The sequence below is a fragment of the Aethalodelphis obliquidens genome, unplaced genomic scaffold (genome assembly GCF_003676395.1).
Source record: "Aethalodelphis obliquidens isolate GAN/ISIS:26980383/991018 unplaced genomic scaffold, ASM367639v1 scaffold1, whole genome shotgun sequence".
Classification (NCBI taxonomy): Eukaryota; Metazoa; Chordata; class Mammalia; order Artiodactyla; family Delphinidae; genus Aethalodelphis; species Aethalodelphis obliquidens.
The window spans coordinates 21,990,277-22,007,861 of record NW_020837945.1 but is presented as its reverse complement, the minus strand read 5'-3'; the positions used below and the strand labels follow the sequence as shown (position 1 = coordinate 22,007,861).

At 34.5% G+C, this 17,585-nt stretch overlaps 1 pseudogene; it reads left to right on the top strand.

Annotated features, from left to right (window-relative positions):
* Nucleotides 1-5,323: 5,323 nt before the first annotated feature.
* The window catches only part of LOC113624743 (protein downstream neighbor of Son-like), a 164,406-nt pseudogene continuing 152,144 nt past the window's right edge, over nt 5,324-17,585 (top strand).

Genomic DNA, 17,585 nt, shown 5'->3' with positions numbered 1-17,585 from the left:
TTTGTGATAGTTCTTTCTTATGGTTTTTTTTTTTTTTTTAAACCACAAACATAATGTGGGATTCATCAGATCCCAGAAAAGTAGTGAAAGCAGAAGTTGTCCTTACTTGTGATAAAATTTTAACAAACATCACACTATACTTTATGGAAGTAAATTCCTTATAGAAATTAGTGAAAGGGTTGAATATAAAATTTAAGTTAATCAAAATTAACAATATGTCCTGATAGAGAACCAAGGAGGCAAAAAGAAGCATCAGCAGGTAATGTGTGATTAAAATCTTTGTGAGGGAGATCCTTGACCCTCATTAGTGTTTAGAGATGAACAAGGGCTCAGCTGATATTCAAGTTATACTAAGTATATCAACCATATAATGCTGTTATTATTATGTTTGTTCTTATCTGAAATGATTAATTAATACCCTGACTTTTACTCCAAGACACACTAAAATTTGGGAACTGGGATTTGAATTTGTATGTTTCACATCTTTTCCTAATGTCCCAAAGAAATTTGTACTTGAGTGCATCAGTGAACTCACCAACAATATCAAAATTTATGCTTCAAATATACATATCCCCTTTGCATTTTATATCTTTTTGTTTATGATTTCTGGTACAAAGATAGAGTTTTAAGCAAAGAAAAATTGCTGAAAAAGTGCTCTTGACCATTACAAATGCTCCCTCATTATATGACATTACCTGCAATAATAGGACTATTATTTTATAGATCATTAAGTTCTTATCAGAATACTATAAGTAGGTTCTCTTTGATGTAATGTAATTAATTCAGTCCAAATGTATGTAGGAAAAAATTGCTAAGCTAGTAGAATTTAAAACAACACGTCATATGAGGGGATGGACATATGTCTGAAGCTTCTGCTGACAAAGCTTATTTATCTTTCTTACTAGGTGCAATGTTTTGACAGCTCCTTCCCTAGCATTTTTCTATCTAATCTCAGCAATGCAATTGAACATTATGTCAATAATATACACCGAGTTTGCCTTTACGAAGTGTAGATAAATTGAATAAAGTTATTGAATTTTGTGATTTGCTCAAGAACCATTGTATGCTTTCTCTAATTAAATAGATAAATAAACAAATACTAAAACTGTGTAGCTATTGAAGCAACAAAATCATGGAGGACGTCTCATTTCTTATTTCTGTTTCTATAGTATTTTTATTAAAAGTCCTATTGCTTAGTTGCCCATTTGAGAATTTTTTTTTTTTGAGAAAAAATTTAACCTTCTACATTAGAATATTTGACTTCTAATTTGAGGAAGAGAGAACATGTGTGTATTGGGGATTATTTGTTCATTTAAACAATGTTTATTTGTGTCTGTTATTTTCAGGTGCTGTGTAAGCCCCATAAGCTGAGCTTATGCAGACATTAGTAAAGGTTTCAAGATCTCTGCCACCCTGGTTCTTAAAGATAGGTGGGAATAAAAGCAGTGGAAATACAAGATTACACCAGAGATGGTTTCTATTCCACATATTATCAAATACTGGCAAGTATATTTTATAACTTGTTATGCTTACATAATTTATATGTAAATACAAGCTGTCCTGGATTAAAAAAAATAAAACTAAAAAATAAATAACATTTTCTAAATCAACTTTTTTTAAAAAAATATCTATTTATTTATTTTTGGCTATGTTGGGTCTTCATTTCTGTGTGAGGGCTTTCTCTAATTGCGGCAAGTGGGGGCCACTCTTCATCACGGTGCGCAGGCCTCTCACTGTCGCAGCCTCTCTTGTTGCAGAGCACAGGCTCCAGACGCACAGGCCCCAGACGCGCAGGCTCAGTAGTTGTGGCTCATGGGCCTAGTTGCTCTGCGGCATGTGGGATCTTCCCAGACCAGGGCTCGAACCTGTGTCCCCTGCATTGACAGGCAGATTCTCAACCACTGTGCCACTAGGGAAGCCCATCAACTTTTTAAGTTTTAATTAAATGTGATAAAATATGGACATGTGATTATTTGTATAACACATGCTTTTAAGACTTACAAGTGACTTATATGTGCTTTCCAATAACTTAAAATTCAATAGCCAGCATAGTTTTAAAAGCTTATCCAAAGAGCAAAACTAAAATCTTGTTGTATGAAAAACACTGCCTCATAAACACATAAAAAGAAATGAGCTAATTGCTTAAATTAACAATTTCATGCTATTGTGTTTTATTATTCAGTCTCTAGACAGTTTGATTATAGTCAGCAAGTTGCAATAAAATGCTCTAAGAAACAAATTAATATTCTCAGACAAAGCCTGTATATTTCTGAACATACTGAGTGACTTCTGGATTTGAGAGAAGAAAATATTTAAACCAACAAAATTGCATTTAACACTAGGGAGCTACTTTTTGACAAAACCTGTGATTGTAAAAGTAGTTACTGTTCTTTATGTCATCAAATGTTTCATTTTTTAATAACCTTTGATCTTTAAAGCTCAAAACACTAACTTGCCACATGGTTATATTCTTCAATATATCTTAAAAGTTTTTAATATATTGCAAAAATCTGAAAATTGTATTGTTGATATTTTAGCTAATGAATTAAGAAAGACACATTTTTTTCTGATATGTATTCAATCTAATAATATGTCATGCCAGTTAATGTCTAATATATAAATAAGTTATTTTCTTAGTAATAACAATGATACCCTTTTGGATTGCATTCCTATGGATTCAACTTATTCACTATGAATTGCTTTTAAAATTCACTAGGGTTTTATAAATGTGTTAAATAAAATTTTAAATTACTGATGAGTATAAAGATCAACATGTCACTTTACATTTTTATCTTTTAGGGAGTGTCTAATACTAAACTTAATTATTTTCAAGATATATCTAAAAGTTTAGATTTTAAGCTTAATAGAGAATTATTTATTTTTAGAAGCTGTGATTTATATAAAGAGATCCAAACCATATAATTATAAGTACTACTATATCTAGTTTTTTAATTATTAATTACCACCTGCCATGCATGATATAACTTTTTAAAGAATGTGCTGAATATTCATTAATTTTAATGTATTAGTCACTCAAAATACATGCTTTATTTATCTTTGTCTTATAAAAAAGAAACAATATGGAACCCTGGGCCCAACCAGTAGTGCAATCATAGTTTACACGGAAACTTGAACATATATCTTGGTTTGGTATCCAGGCTTCTCTCTGATGGTAACTGCTAAAAACTGAAAAGTAATCCTTCACTTTTCTGCCACTTTCTATGGATAGTCAAATCAAAATAGAGATAATATACCTGCATCACAGAGCAGAGATCATTCTATACTTTTTGTCTTAAAAATAGAGAATAAAAGTAAAATAGTGAGAATTAATAAAGCAAAGTTAAAATTAAAGCTTTATAAAAACCAATAAAATGGAAAACCTCTGGCAATACCATGCCAAAAAAAAAAAAAAGAATTCTCTCAACTGAGGAAGTCTTGCATATTTTGAGTAAAAGTACTGAAAAGATTGAATTTAGTGAATATTTACGTACTTAATGGTGAGTCATCCAGCTCTCTTCCCATACTTAGTTTCCATAGCTGTTAACAGCCAGTTCTATATATTCTATAGACAAAAAATTAGAAGAAAATACTCTTGGGAATCTATCAAGTTCAACAGAAAATACTGAAGAATAAGAAAAAGTACCTACATAAGTACCTACATAATACTTTAAATTTTTTCTCTTGTCTAGGAGGCCTAAAATATTTACTATATGGCTCTTTAAGAAAACATTTGCCAACTTCTCATCTAGAGAAATCAAGAAAATAAATTTTCTACAGAGGTCAGGTGTGGATGATACCAGAGTAATCTACCTATCAAAATTGGAAATTTTGTCAGCTGGGGAACATGTCCCCCATTATAGGGATGGACAACAGTTGTGACAGTAACAAACAAACCCACAAATTGAGAAATATTCAGGAAATTCACTGTAATTTCAAAACTAAATTTCAAAACTAAATGCATACTAGTAGTTGAACTTAATGTATCCAAAATACTGAAAAACTGGGAGGTTGGTGATTACTTTCTTGGAATGGAAAGCACAGCATATAATAGTTCGGCATAACCCAATTCCACAAAATCCCCATAAAGTTGGTCAATGTCTACATTAATTTGTTCCATGGTTTCACTAGAAATTTGCTGTGAACCAAAAAATTCAAAGGGGTCCTTAAAAACTTCTTTTTGAGCATGTTTTAGCATCAAAAACATCCAAAGGGTATTTTTCTTCTTATTACTTATTTATTTTATACATATTCATGTATATATGTCAATCCCAATCTCCCAATTCATCCCACCACCACCACCCTGCCCCCTGCTTTCCCCCCTTGGTGTCCATACATTTGTTCTCTACATCTGTGTCTCTATTTCTGCCTTGCAAACGGGTTCATCTGTACCATTTTTCTAGATTCCACATATATGCATTAATATACCATATTTGTTTTTCTCTTTCTGACTTACTCCACTCTGTATGACAGTCTCTGGGTCCATCCACATCTCTACAAATGACCCAATAGACAGACGAATGGATAAAGAAGATGTAGCACATATATACAATGGAATATTACTCAGCCATAAAAAGGAACAAAATTGGGTCATTTCCAAAGGGTAATATTGTATATTGGTTTATTTCACATGAGAAAATATCTTAAGCAAGTACTAATTTATTGAAGGTAATAAAAGGTTCATAGAGCTAATGGATTATTTTCAGTTAAATTTAAAAATTCATAGCATAAATAATATGGGCAAATAGAATTACAAACAGCAACTAACCACACTGGTATTTTAGCAGATGGCATTTGTGCTTGTGATAAACTCTAAAAATGGAAATAAATGTTTGCACAGACAGAAAGTGCCAGAAGATACTACTTTTGATAGGATAGTCTCATAGATCAGAGTCTCAGAAGCAGATGCTTAAAACAGATTTTAGGGTATGAAATGTTCATCATGGTTCAACACCTGTGAAAGGGAAAAATTGGAAGCAGCATTGGGCAACAGGAGAAGTTTACCTGCAAGGAAAGCCAGCATTTTCTTGTTTAACTCTGTATCATGGTTTCAAAGAAAATTTAATAGAAAATAGAAAATTCACAATGGTTTCTTGAAATATTTTTCTGAGTATGTCTTTAAGCTCAAGGAGAGATACACCTCTATACTAAAAAACATAACATCTTGGTATAAGAAAACTATTTTGAATATTTACTATATAATTAATATGATTTAAGATCCCATAAGTTAGTTAAAGGAATCTTTCTGGAAGAAAAATTTTTTTAGAGAGTAAATAGAATAAGTATTGATAAATGGAATATTGCCTGCCATGTGAGTAAACAAAGGATGTCACAGTCATCAGCGATTGGACAGCCACCACCAGTGACGGAACTCAGGAAGGAGAAGAATACCTGCCACCTAGCAGCCATCAGACTGCAGCCATTCCCTAGGGTGAGCCCTGAGGAAACTCAGGATGTGAAATCACAGGATACTGGCCCCAGGTGGCTGAGGTGCATATCAAAGGAATGATTTCACTGAGCACAGACTCTCGCATCTTTCCATACATAGAAAAGTGCTAAATTCCTTAACTTGAGATATCTGGATTTCCTTAATTAACAATAATATTTTGATGCTTGGGCTACCTGCCCTTTGTTGCAAAACTTCTATATAACCTGGCTCCACCCCTCACCTACTCGAAGCAGATCTCTCAGGGTTACTTGAGATGTTGTCTCCCGGGCTTGAAGTCCTAAAAATTTCCCCCAAACAAAACATAACTCTCAACCTTTAGGTTGTGCATGTTTTTTAAGTCAACAGTGCTACGCATAAATAGAAATTTGGACACCTAAACGAAACACACTGTTATTTCTGATTATAATATTTTACTTTTCCAAAATCAAAGAAAAATGAGTCTGCCTATTTTACTGAAATGCCTAACAATTATTACTCATATATTGTCCTAAACATATTTTTTGTAACTTTCATGAAATTATAGTATAATAAACCTGACACCATTCAGTTCAGTTGTGTAAAGTTGACATAAGAATCATGTATTAATATTTTGCCTCAAAAATATTAAATACTGTACATGCAGTTAAGAAGGTTTCATTCAATACATAGAATTGAGGGTAAAATCAGTCTATCTGTAATGCTGTATTTAATTTTTAGATGGATTACCATTCCAACACTTTATGTAACCATAAGAACAGTTTGCTTAAGTACTTCAGCATTTCATTTTGCAATATTAATATACTTACTTTGCAATTATAAATTTGATGTATTCAACTGAATAAGGGACTGAATAAAGGACACTTTCTTATTTTAAGATCTTATGCTGTTCTTTTTTCTTTTTTTTTCATAAATATATATGCATATTATTTTGAGTCAAATGCTTCAATAAGTTTGTTATAAAGACAACAGCTTCCTTTCCTCACTTCATCCATGTCTCCCTTCCCAGAGAGAAGGACTTTCAGCTTATTCACCAATATTATCAACTTTTGTAAAGCTGTTTTCCATCAAATAATCTATCAGTTTTTTTTTTTTTTCTGCTGTGCCACACTGCATACAGGATCTTAGTTCCCCCATCAGGGATTGAACCCATGCCCCCTGCAGTGGAAGCATGGAGTCTTAACCACCGGACCACCAGGGAAGTCCCTCTATCAATTTCAAGTACAAGAACAAGCAATTTTATCAGCTCTAATCTGGGAAGGTGGCTAGCTGGGTTTTATTAATTACTCTCATTTTGGTAACTCCACTCATTTTGGTAACTTCCCTCCAGGAGAGAATGTTCTGTCCCCTTTTTCCTTTTTCCCATGCCTCCTTAATTTGGTACTTCCAGTTTAGCATCTCGAGAAAGACTACATGAGTAGTAATAATTTTTAGGTTGTGTTCTTTTAACATCTCATTTTGATTGACTGCTTAGGTATTGAATTTTAACCCAAATGTTGTTTCCTTTTATTTATTTATTTTTCCTCTTAATTTCAAAGGCATTCCTTCATGTTTTCTGGCTTCCACAATTTCCCATCAAAGTCTGAAGTCATTTTGTTTTATTATCCTTTGTATGTGTTTCTCACTCTTTTTTTTTCTCTTTACCTTCCTTTCTCTTTTTCTTACTCTTTCTTTCTCTCTCCTTCTCTTCTGCACTTCTCCCCACTGCCCCCCATATAAGGCCATTGTTTTATGTGTTGTGAAATATCATGATAGCTTTCTACATATTGATCTCTTTTCATCCATTTTCCTTAGCAGTTAGTGGATTCTTTTCAATTTAGAAACTCACTACATTTTCGGTATAAAAATGTAAGTTCCAAAGCACTTTGCACTCAACTATGACAGGTTACACCTCCCTAGGCTTCACTGTTTTCATTTTTTTAAGGAGTGTTCTTAATTTTATAAAGAAAATTGCATAAAATACTAATTACAAATCTACGTTTTTGGGCACATAATGTATAAAAATATGATTTGTGGTTAAAAATAGCATAAAGGAATGGTGGAACATAGCTCTATAGAGGCAAATTTTAAATATTATTGAAATTACATTGCTATTAATCTAAACTAGATTGTTATAAACTATAATGTTCATGGAAATAACATATCCCTATAGGTTTAGAAAGTCTTCAAAGGGTACAGCATTCTATTAAAAAGATATTAATCTTTTTTTGCTTACTTCAAAACTGTAGTGACCAGATTAATACATGTCCTGATATGTTCTATGAGACATCACAGGTCCTAAGAACCTGTGAGAATGTTTCCTTATAATGCAGAAAGGACTTAGCAGATGTGATTAAGGTTAAGAACCTTAATGGGGAGATGATCCTGGATTATCTAGGTTGGCCTAAGCTAATCATTTGAGTTCCTAAAACTGTGAACTTTTTGTGCATGAGAAAGATAAATTAGAAGAAAAGGAAGGAGAGATTTAAAGTGTAAGAGAAACCGGCCCCACAGTTGCTGGCTTTCATGATGGGGGACAGAAGAAGGAAGACAAGAACCAGGGCGTGTAGGTGGTCTCTAGAAGCTAGAAGCTTTTCTCATCTGACAACCAGCAGGGACACTGGGATTTCAGTTCTACAACCACAAGGAACTGAATTCTGTCAATGACTTGAAAGGGCAAGAAAACAGTTCTCATTCTAGAGCCTCCAGAAAGGAACACAGTCCTACAGACACCCTGATTTTAGCCCTGAGATGATACCTGTATCAGACTTCTGACCTACAGAAATGTGAAATAATAAATTAGTGCTATTTGAAGCCACTAAGTTTGTGGTAATTTGCTAAAGCAATAGGAAATGCACAGATATGATTAAATTTTCCTTATAAATACATGTAAATATATGAATGAATTAACTAATATAAACAGTGGGAGGAAGATGGTAGTATCATTGCATTTGTCCTGAATAAGTGACATTTAGACTCATAATTTAAATGTGGATTACCTTTTCAATAGGTGAAGAAGGGTTGTAGAGAATGCACTCCAGTAACAGTTGGAGGGCCCTTAGGTAAGTAGGTGAACAATATACTTTCTAAGAACTAGAAAGAAACCACTATGGCTAAACTAATTGATTATAGTCAATGAATGATGGACTAAATACTTAATCATATGTCCTCAAGTTCTAAAATTTTCTATACCTGCTATTATCACTTACTTTATGTATTTTCATCACTATCAATTTCCATGAAAATCAAAGCAGAAAGAGAAAGAGAATGGGATAGAGAATATATTATTTTTCTATTTAATTGTGTTACCTTTTAATAACTTAATTACCAGTAGAATTACAGGATGTAAGTTTTGAGCAGAAACTGAGAAATCATCTAGAACAGTTCCTCTTCAAGCAGATGAGAAAACAGACTCAGAGAAAACAAAAATCAACTTGCCAAAGATTACATCATTAATATTCAGACTTATAAGAAACTGCTTTTCTGATTTCAATTTCAGTGTTTTTTTATATATATATATTTTAGCTAGCTGTCTATCTGCTGCATCTTCTTTTACTTCCTGTTAGTCCATATTTAGCTTTTTTACACACTTCTCCAGGTTATGGTCTTTTTTACTATTAAAAATTAAGCAAAAACTATTTAACTTAGTCTCTGTAATACTGTTTCTTTGATCTCTTCGGATAACTTGTTCAATAAACATACACGTTCAGTCTACCTCACCTATTAAGTGAATCATTTGGGGCTGCAATTATAGAACAGAAACAAAATGCTGCTCTAAATGGTGACTTGGATAAAAATAACTAATTTTTGTGATTACACTGAAATTTTTTCAAAGAGTTCTCTTCCTCAGACCAAGGCTTCCCACTGCTAAAAAGTAAATTACTTTGGAGTCATTTTGGGGATCTGAAGTCTTCTCTCAGATTCACTAGGACACACAGAATTCTCCAGTACATGACCCCAGGGAGAGCTTCACTTCTGAACAGATGCTAATGTTTCATGCAATTTAACGGTGGATATGGTAATTAAACAATTTTATTTAACTTCAGTCTAGAAGGGAGACACAACCTGCATGACTTGATAATGTTCAAATTGAAACTGCCTTAGGGGGATGGAAATTGCCACCATCTAAAGTTGTTTAAAATTTACAAAGTACTTAAAATGTCTTTTTGTGAATAAAAAATGTTCTTTACTTTTGTCTGCATTTGAAGTTTTAATCATTCCAACCGTATTGTAATTGGTGTGGCAAAGACAAGATATATTGTTTTGTTGGCCTTCTGTCTGTATATATCACTTAAAAAATTCATAGTAGCAATATCTGATAAGGAGAATGTACATTTTTAAATAAGATAGCTTATCTGGGGAACTACGAAGTATCACATGAAGTGACCTTTTCTATGCAATTCTTTATAAACTGGTTCAAAGAAAAATATATCGTGAGGAACTTATGGTTTTGAGTGACTGATGTTCACATTTCTTGGAACCGAAAACAAAGAATGTAGAATATCCTACATAGTTGCATTCTTTTACAGCATTGGCTAAATTAAAGCATCTAGAAAACACTGGTGCAGTCTACCATAATTGTAAATTATCAAGATATCATGACTGCAGGCCAACTGTAAGAAGATCAGACCAGACTGACTTTAAAAAGAACGTTCTATTTTCCTTATTTGACACCAAATACTTAATAAACTAGTCATATTAATAACCAATTCTCCATTGGCATATCATTATGTTCTGTCAAATATCCAAATTTCTATTGTGTCTGTTAATTGTGGTCATGTCTAAAATTTTCTCTGTCATATGAATCAGAGGATCCTGAGAGTGTCTGGACATTAGGCTTTGATTGTGTTTTTTTTTGTTTGTTTTTTTTTTTGTTTTGCGGTACGCGGGCCTCTCACTGTTGTGGCCTCTCCCGTTGCGGGGCACATGCTCCGGACGCGCAGGCTCGGCGGCCATGGCTCACGGGCCCAGCCGCTCCGCGGCATGTGGGATCTTCCCGGACCGGGACATGAACCCGTATCCCCTTCATCAGCAGGTGGACTCTCAACCACTGTGCCACCAGGGAAGCCCTGATTGCGTTTTAATGAGAACTGGGAACAAACTGCCATTTTAATATAGCAACTGGCAGAAAAGCAGATTGCTCTAATAGGCAATCATGAGTTGTTTACAGAGGGATTATTTACCTGAGTGGCCGGGGTTAGGGCAAACCATGGGAGATGTTACTATGCATCGGAAAGAAGGGTCAGGGACAAAATATTATTTAAACCAGAGAAAGAAGTGGAGCTGGAGCTTTGGAAAGGGTGACAAGAGCTTTAGACTTCTGCAGAGAAATGAAGCCTCTGGCCACCTTCACCCTATACTTCCTATCTTCTGCCAGTGCCTCCCATTAGCCAAACTCAATAGGTTCAGAGTCATGAATCTTGTTGATTTAGTCCATAAATTCAGCCTCTTGGAATATGCATCAGGATGGAGAAGAGTAGAGACTGGATCTTGTCAGGCAAATTAAAATATTCTCCGTGAGAGGAATACTATTTTACCACTCTTAGTGTTTCCTTTTACTTTCCTTCTCTTATTTGTCCCTTGTATGGTGGAAAGAAATATATGATTTGGAAATTTGGAAACAATAGCTGATGCTTTTTACTTTGGGAAACAGCTTGCCCTAGGAGAATATGTGTTCTCTGTGTGCTATGCTGGTCTCTAAACCTCACTGACCTACATCAGTACCATCTCTGACAGCTTGGCTTTAGTCTCCCTAGTTTTGCCTTAGGGGGTCCATTTTGTTTCTATGCTAATCTATCCTCTTACCTGGGTCTACCCATAATAAAGGTAATATTTTGGCCTTGATATTTACTCCTTATTTTGTATCTCAGCTTGTTCAGGATCTAGGGAGAGAGCAGAACTGTTCTGTATTGAGGGGGACCCCTAAAAATCCTTAGTGCTCAGAAGTTACTCTCTATTGGTAATTCACTGCCATATTTCTTAGCTTTCTCAATAGAAGATATAATCTATTTTCTACTTTGTTAGGAGGAATAGAAAATGTTTTGCTATATACTTGGAATGGAGTAGTGACAGGGATATGCAATCAGCATTCTTCCCTCACAGGCAGAAAGGATCCATCCTGCAACATCAACTCTTGAGATGATTACTGTGCTCCATACGGGGTGGTTATTTTGCAACCATCATCAATAGAGAGAGTAGTCCGGTGGCCTGAGGAAACCAAGGGACAGAAAATAATGTGGGCCAATTCCTAAAATATTTAAAACAATTTTTGAAAGCATGTTCAGAATTACCTGGAAAATGCTATGGAGCCAGGTGATTTTTACTAATAAAATGAATGAAAGTTTGTGTATTCCTAATTTGCCTCATACAACAATTTCTCTACTGAGTTAGAACCACTATCATCAAGCCCAGTTTTTTTTTCTTGCCTATCATAGAGCAAATAAATGTAAAAAGTCATATTTATTTGTCTTAGTTCATCTTTAATATTGGGTATAGTCCTACTTTTTTGTCATTTATTGAGGTTTAAATTATATATAATACAGTGCACCCATTTTAAGTGTATAGGTCAATGAATTTTGTCAAATGCATACACCCATATATAACTACCACTTTGATCAGAATATAGAATTTTTCCATTATCCCCAATATACCCTCATTCCTATTTCCAGTCAATATTTCTGCACTCTGGAGCCTGGCAACCAGTGAGCTTCTTTTTGATTGGTTTTGCCTGTTTTGTAATTTCATGTAAATGACATAAAATTGTATGAAATTTTTGTCATCAGCAAAATGTTTTTGATGTTCATTCATACTGAGTACATCAGTAGTTTATGTCATATTATTGCTGAGAAGTATTTCCTTTATAGAAATTCACTACAATTTATCTATTCTAACACTGATGGGCATTATGTTATTTCCAGTTTTTGATTATTATGAATCAAGTTTTTATGAACTTTCATGTACACATTGTTTTGTGGACATATATCTTCATTTCTCTTTGGTAAATGCCTAGGAGTGGAATTGCAGTATCATGAAATTAGGGTAGGTTTAACTTTCTAGAAACTGATAAGCAGTTTGCCAAAGTGGTTGCCCCATTTTACAGCCCTACCAGCAGCAGTGTGCCATTTTTCTGGTGTTTTCAAAAACAGATAGTTGATATTGCCAACTGTAATAACTACAGCCATTTAAAATGGGTGGTTAGTGATATCCCATCGACTCCCTTATTTTAGTAACATTTAGGAAACTGCTCTTATATATTTATGCAAAAAAATTTCTAAATTAATTTTTATTTGCTACCAATCAATTGATGCTACCTTGATCATTTATGCAAATGTATTACTGTGTGAGTGAATTAATGTTTCATTTTAATTATGGTAATTTTCAAAATTAAGTCTATCTTCTTATATTTCTTGACGATAATCTTTATTCCTGTTAAATTAGAGTTATCACTTATGTAGCACTTACTATATCTCAGACATTTTTCTAAGTGAACACATATTAACTCAATTATCAAAACAAACTGAGTCATAGCAAAGTTAAGAAAGTTGGCTAAATTTTTTCATCCAAAAGTGTTGGTGCCTTTAAGCCCAAGTTCTTCTCTGGAGATTTAAACAGATTTTGCTTTAATTACCTTTTCACCTCTGGGTTCCCATGACATCAGAGCATCATCCATGGTTAGCAAGAATAGATAGTTTAAGTGAACGTTGTCACATCTTAGACATTGGAAGCTCATGGGAGACAGTAGAGCATACAAGCCACTTAATCCATTTCTACAGTGGCTTCTGACATTAAGCTTGGATAAGGGAACTTGCTCTGATGTGAAATTGTCCATTACCAAATTTAGCTCTGTGGGTCTACCAAGAACAATATGGGCTGTAATTGACCAAACCTCTACAGTTAGGAGAGCTGCTCTACATCATCAATCTCAGTGTTCATGGTAGTATTTTCCCATTATCCCAAACCTATGACAAATCCCTCCCCCTCAGGTTTATCTCCTCATTTCTGCTCCTGACTTCAGACATAAACACATGACCAGGAAAACAAGACCATAGTCCTCTTGGCAGCAATGGCCTAATCTGTAAATGAGAAATTAAAGTGATAAAAAAATTTAGCTGACAACTGCTAGCCACTTCCTAAAACTTCCATGCACTCTGCTAAAGGCTTTATGCTTCTTATTTGATCTTCCAAAAGCCACTGCCATGGAGAAGAAACTGTAGTTCTAAGAGGGCGAATTAATCATGAAGATCACACAGATGACAAGCAGCAGAGCTCAGGTTAGAATCCAAGTCTCTCTGACTTCAAAGCTTACCATCCTCAGACTCTGCTCTCAGGGTAAAAGGAGATCCTCGCTTTATGCTTCAACTGGGCTTATCCATAAATATAGATAATGATACATTTGATTATCAACTTTCTTGATATATGATAACAGTAGAACGATGTGTATAGCATCTTAGAATTTGTGTAAAAATGCATTTGTTTCACTGTTTATGTGTGCATATATATATCTATGCCATAGATAAACACATACATCCATCTATCTATCTAGTTGTATATCTCTACTTTGAATGCTCCATAACCCTTCGGAACCAAAAATGCAATTTTTCAGAAGTCCCTCTCTCAAAATTCACCCTCATCATTATACACCTCTACTCCCTGTAGTTCTGGAGGACCTGTAAATCACGCTGCTTCCTCCCCTTCTTGTCATAGAGGACAGCAAGTATCCCAGTCATGCTGATAACAATCACATTGATTGGCCAATCACAGTTCTTCCCCTGAGTTTTATATACAGAGACAATATGCAGGAAATTCTCATGTCTCTCTGGGGACCACAACAAAACAAAAGAAAAAAATGGAGGTGATGTAAACCTGGAACATTCTGTGATCATGATTCCTGAATCCCCCTTCCCTCTGGTTCAGAAGAAAACCAATTTTCAGTACATGAGAATAAAATTGACATAGGTAGAAAAAAACTCAGTTTCTTTGTACTGGGATATATAACTTTCTTAGGACTGCTGTAACAACATACCACAAAGTGGGAGCTTAAAACAAGATAAATTTATTTCCTCACAGTTCTGCAAGCTAGAAGTCTGAAATCAAGGTGTTTTCAAGGCTATGCTTTCTATGAAACCTATAGGGGAATCCTTCCTTTCCTCTTCCTAGCTTCTAGCTTTCTAGCAATTTCTGGCATTCCCTCCCTTGCAGCTGCATGACTCCAATCTCTGCCTTTATCACACGGTACTCTCAGTGTTCACGTCTTCACATGGCCGTCTTGTTATAAAGATACCGGAAAAATTGGAATAGGGACTCATCCTACTTCAGCATGACCTTTTCTTAACTTATTACATCTGAAATAACCGTATTTCCAAATAAGGTCACCTTCTGAGGTACTATGGGTTAGGACTTCAATATATCCATTTTCTTTAGGGGGTGGGGACAATGTTCAATCCATAACAGAGGGCAAGGAGAGCAAGAGGCAGAGATAAAGGTCTCTAGGTCCAGTTGTCCCTGTTGACAATTATAATCCTGAACATTCCAGATACAAGAGCTGATAAATTATATTGTTTAGCTAGTTTATTACAAATAAAATAATTCTAATACACCTCCTTTATTTCTCTAATTACAGACATTCCTATTGCTTGTAACAAATGAACACTGGCTTTCTGAAAAGACAATCATATTTTGCCAAATGTGAGATCTGTGGTTTAATGACCAACCCTCCCTTTTAGAGTGGAATGTCTAATTAGTACATGTGACCTTTATCAGTAAAACTAGGATCCATGCTTCCTCAAGGTTCTGTTAGCCTTGGGAATAGACAGAGTGCCAGGAGGCTTAAGTCTTTACTACTTTAACTATACCTGCAAACAGTCTTCTGCATTAATTTGGGGAAGTTTACTTTTGCCTGTTTCAGGGCTTCTCACTGTATATTCCAAAGCCCTTTTGCATCAAATAATCTGAGATCATTTATTAATCATGCCCTATATCCAACCTGTAGAATAAGAATCTCTGGGAAAATTTATGGGATCCATTTATATGAGATTTAGTGTAACTACATACAAGAAACAGCATGGGTGAATCTCAAAGCATTTTCTATCCTAAGTGAAAAGAGCCTCAACTTTTAAGGTGACGTACTCTATGATTCCATTTATATGACATTCAGGAAAAGGCAAAATTATAGAGACATAAAACAGATCAATGATTGCCAGGGAGGAGGGGGTGACTACAAAGGAGCATGAGGGTTTGGTGGGTGGGGATTTGGAGGAAGCAGGGGTGGTTGGACCTGTTCTACATCTTGATTGAGCTGGTGGTTACATGGCTTGTTTGCATTTGTGAAAACTCATCGAACTATGAACACAAAAAGACAATTTCACAGCATGTAAAATACACCTCAACTTAAAAATGAATTAATTACTTGAATATTTCTATTTTTTCTTATAACTTCTGAAACTGACATTGCTCCTATGTTCTATGACTCATAATTTACTGTATTTTAAGTTGTATCTGTTAACTTTAGAAAATGCCTTTATTTTCATGTTTAATGATTTGTTTTATGTTATGCTTTCACCTTATCTGATAACAAAATTATGATTCATGTTCTAGTTTTGCTTAGACTTGCCTTATATCACTTTGTCCATGACTTCATATATAATTTCACAGAATTATTTCCTTTTATGTATATTTCTTGTATTCATCATTGAGTTAGGAATATTAACATACTTGATGTGCAATTCTTACTCTTTTCATAGGTAGCGTTAATATGTTTCTTACACTGTTGCAAGATGAAGAATGTAGAATCATATTTCTTCTTTGTGGCATATTTAACCCAGAGAAGTGAGAAAATAATGAATATAACACTTTGGGGATTTCTTCACTACTAAAATATCCTGAAAGTTTTTTCTAGCACTTAAAAATATAGTCAAAACTCTTCTAGGCTGCTGAAATTGCCTATGCCCCTTTGACTGTCTTCCTAAATGCATTTGACCGTGTTGATGATCTGTGAGAGATGTGGTTGTAGCTGCAGCCTCACAGAGATTTCTGAAAATAATAATCTGATATAAGGAGAGGCTCATACTTGGTTATGTAGTCCCCAAACATGCATTTCATTTTGTGCATGTTAAAGGAGCCATATGCTTCACTGAATATAATGATGAATTATAAACCACCTAGGAAAAGAAGCACCACTAAGGAAGCAGGAATAAAAGGGAGGAAGGAAAGCGAAGTTAATAGAAACCAATGTGCTAGGTTGAAATAAATTGAACCAGCTGTGCATTCATATTTAATATAGTTTATATTTAATTTTTCATGGAAGTATATTTAAGGAGTTCATTGTTATTTATTTGTGTGTTCTGTTTTTGACTTGGTTTTTAGAAGAGCATGAATGCTTTATGCCATTAATCTAATTATTCTAATTAATCTTATATTGTGTTTTTCTGGAATTTATATTATATATGTCATATTACCTAAAAGCTATTGGTTTTAAAATGTGTGGTACGTAATTATTTTCATTACATTGTGGAATTTTCTCTGATGTCAGGTTACTAAGAAACTAAGACCTGAAAGATTGTGACTTTTTGAGATTGCTATAATGAATTAGCTATTCTCTTACAGTTATAGTTCTGATATGGTAATCTTGCCAATTCACTGTGCATATATATTGTTTTACAAATATTTAATAAGTAAGGTTTACAAGACATTTGCATGGATTTCAGATCTAATCATTTAATAGTGGTAACATTCCCAAAGTCCAAGGACCAGAGCAAGAAGAAATTAAGGATCAGAGTAAATAAAATCTTCTGTCATAAAAAAGATGGGGCTTCCCTGGTGGCACAGTGGTTGAGAGTCCGCCTGCCGATGCAGGGGACACAGGTTCGTACCCCGGTCCGGGAGCGGCTGGGCCCGTGAGCCATGGCCGCTGAGCCTGTGCGCCCAGAGCCTGTGCTCCGCAATGGGAGAGGCCACAACAGTGAAAGACCCGCGTACCGAAAAAAAAAAAAAAAAAAAGATGTATGGGCTTATTCCATTGTATTTTACTATTTATGCCTTCTCTTCAGTACCTAGAGTAAACTACAGTTCATAATATCTCTTACAAATACTGTCTAGAATATATTCTGTAATTAAAATAAACTGACAATAGAAAAAGTTCCATTTGAAAAAATCACTCTACTCTTCTTATAAATACCTTGTATCACAC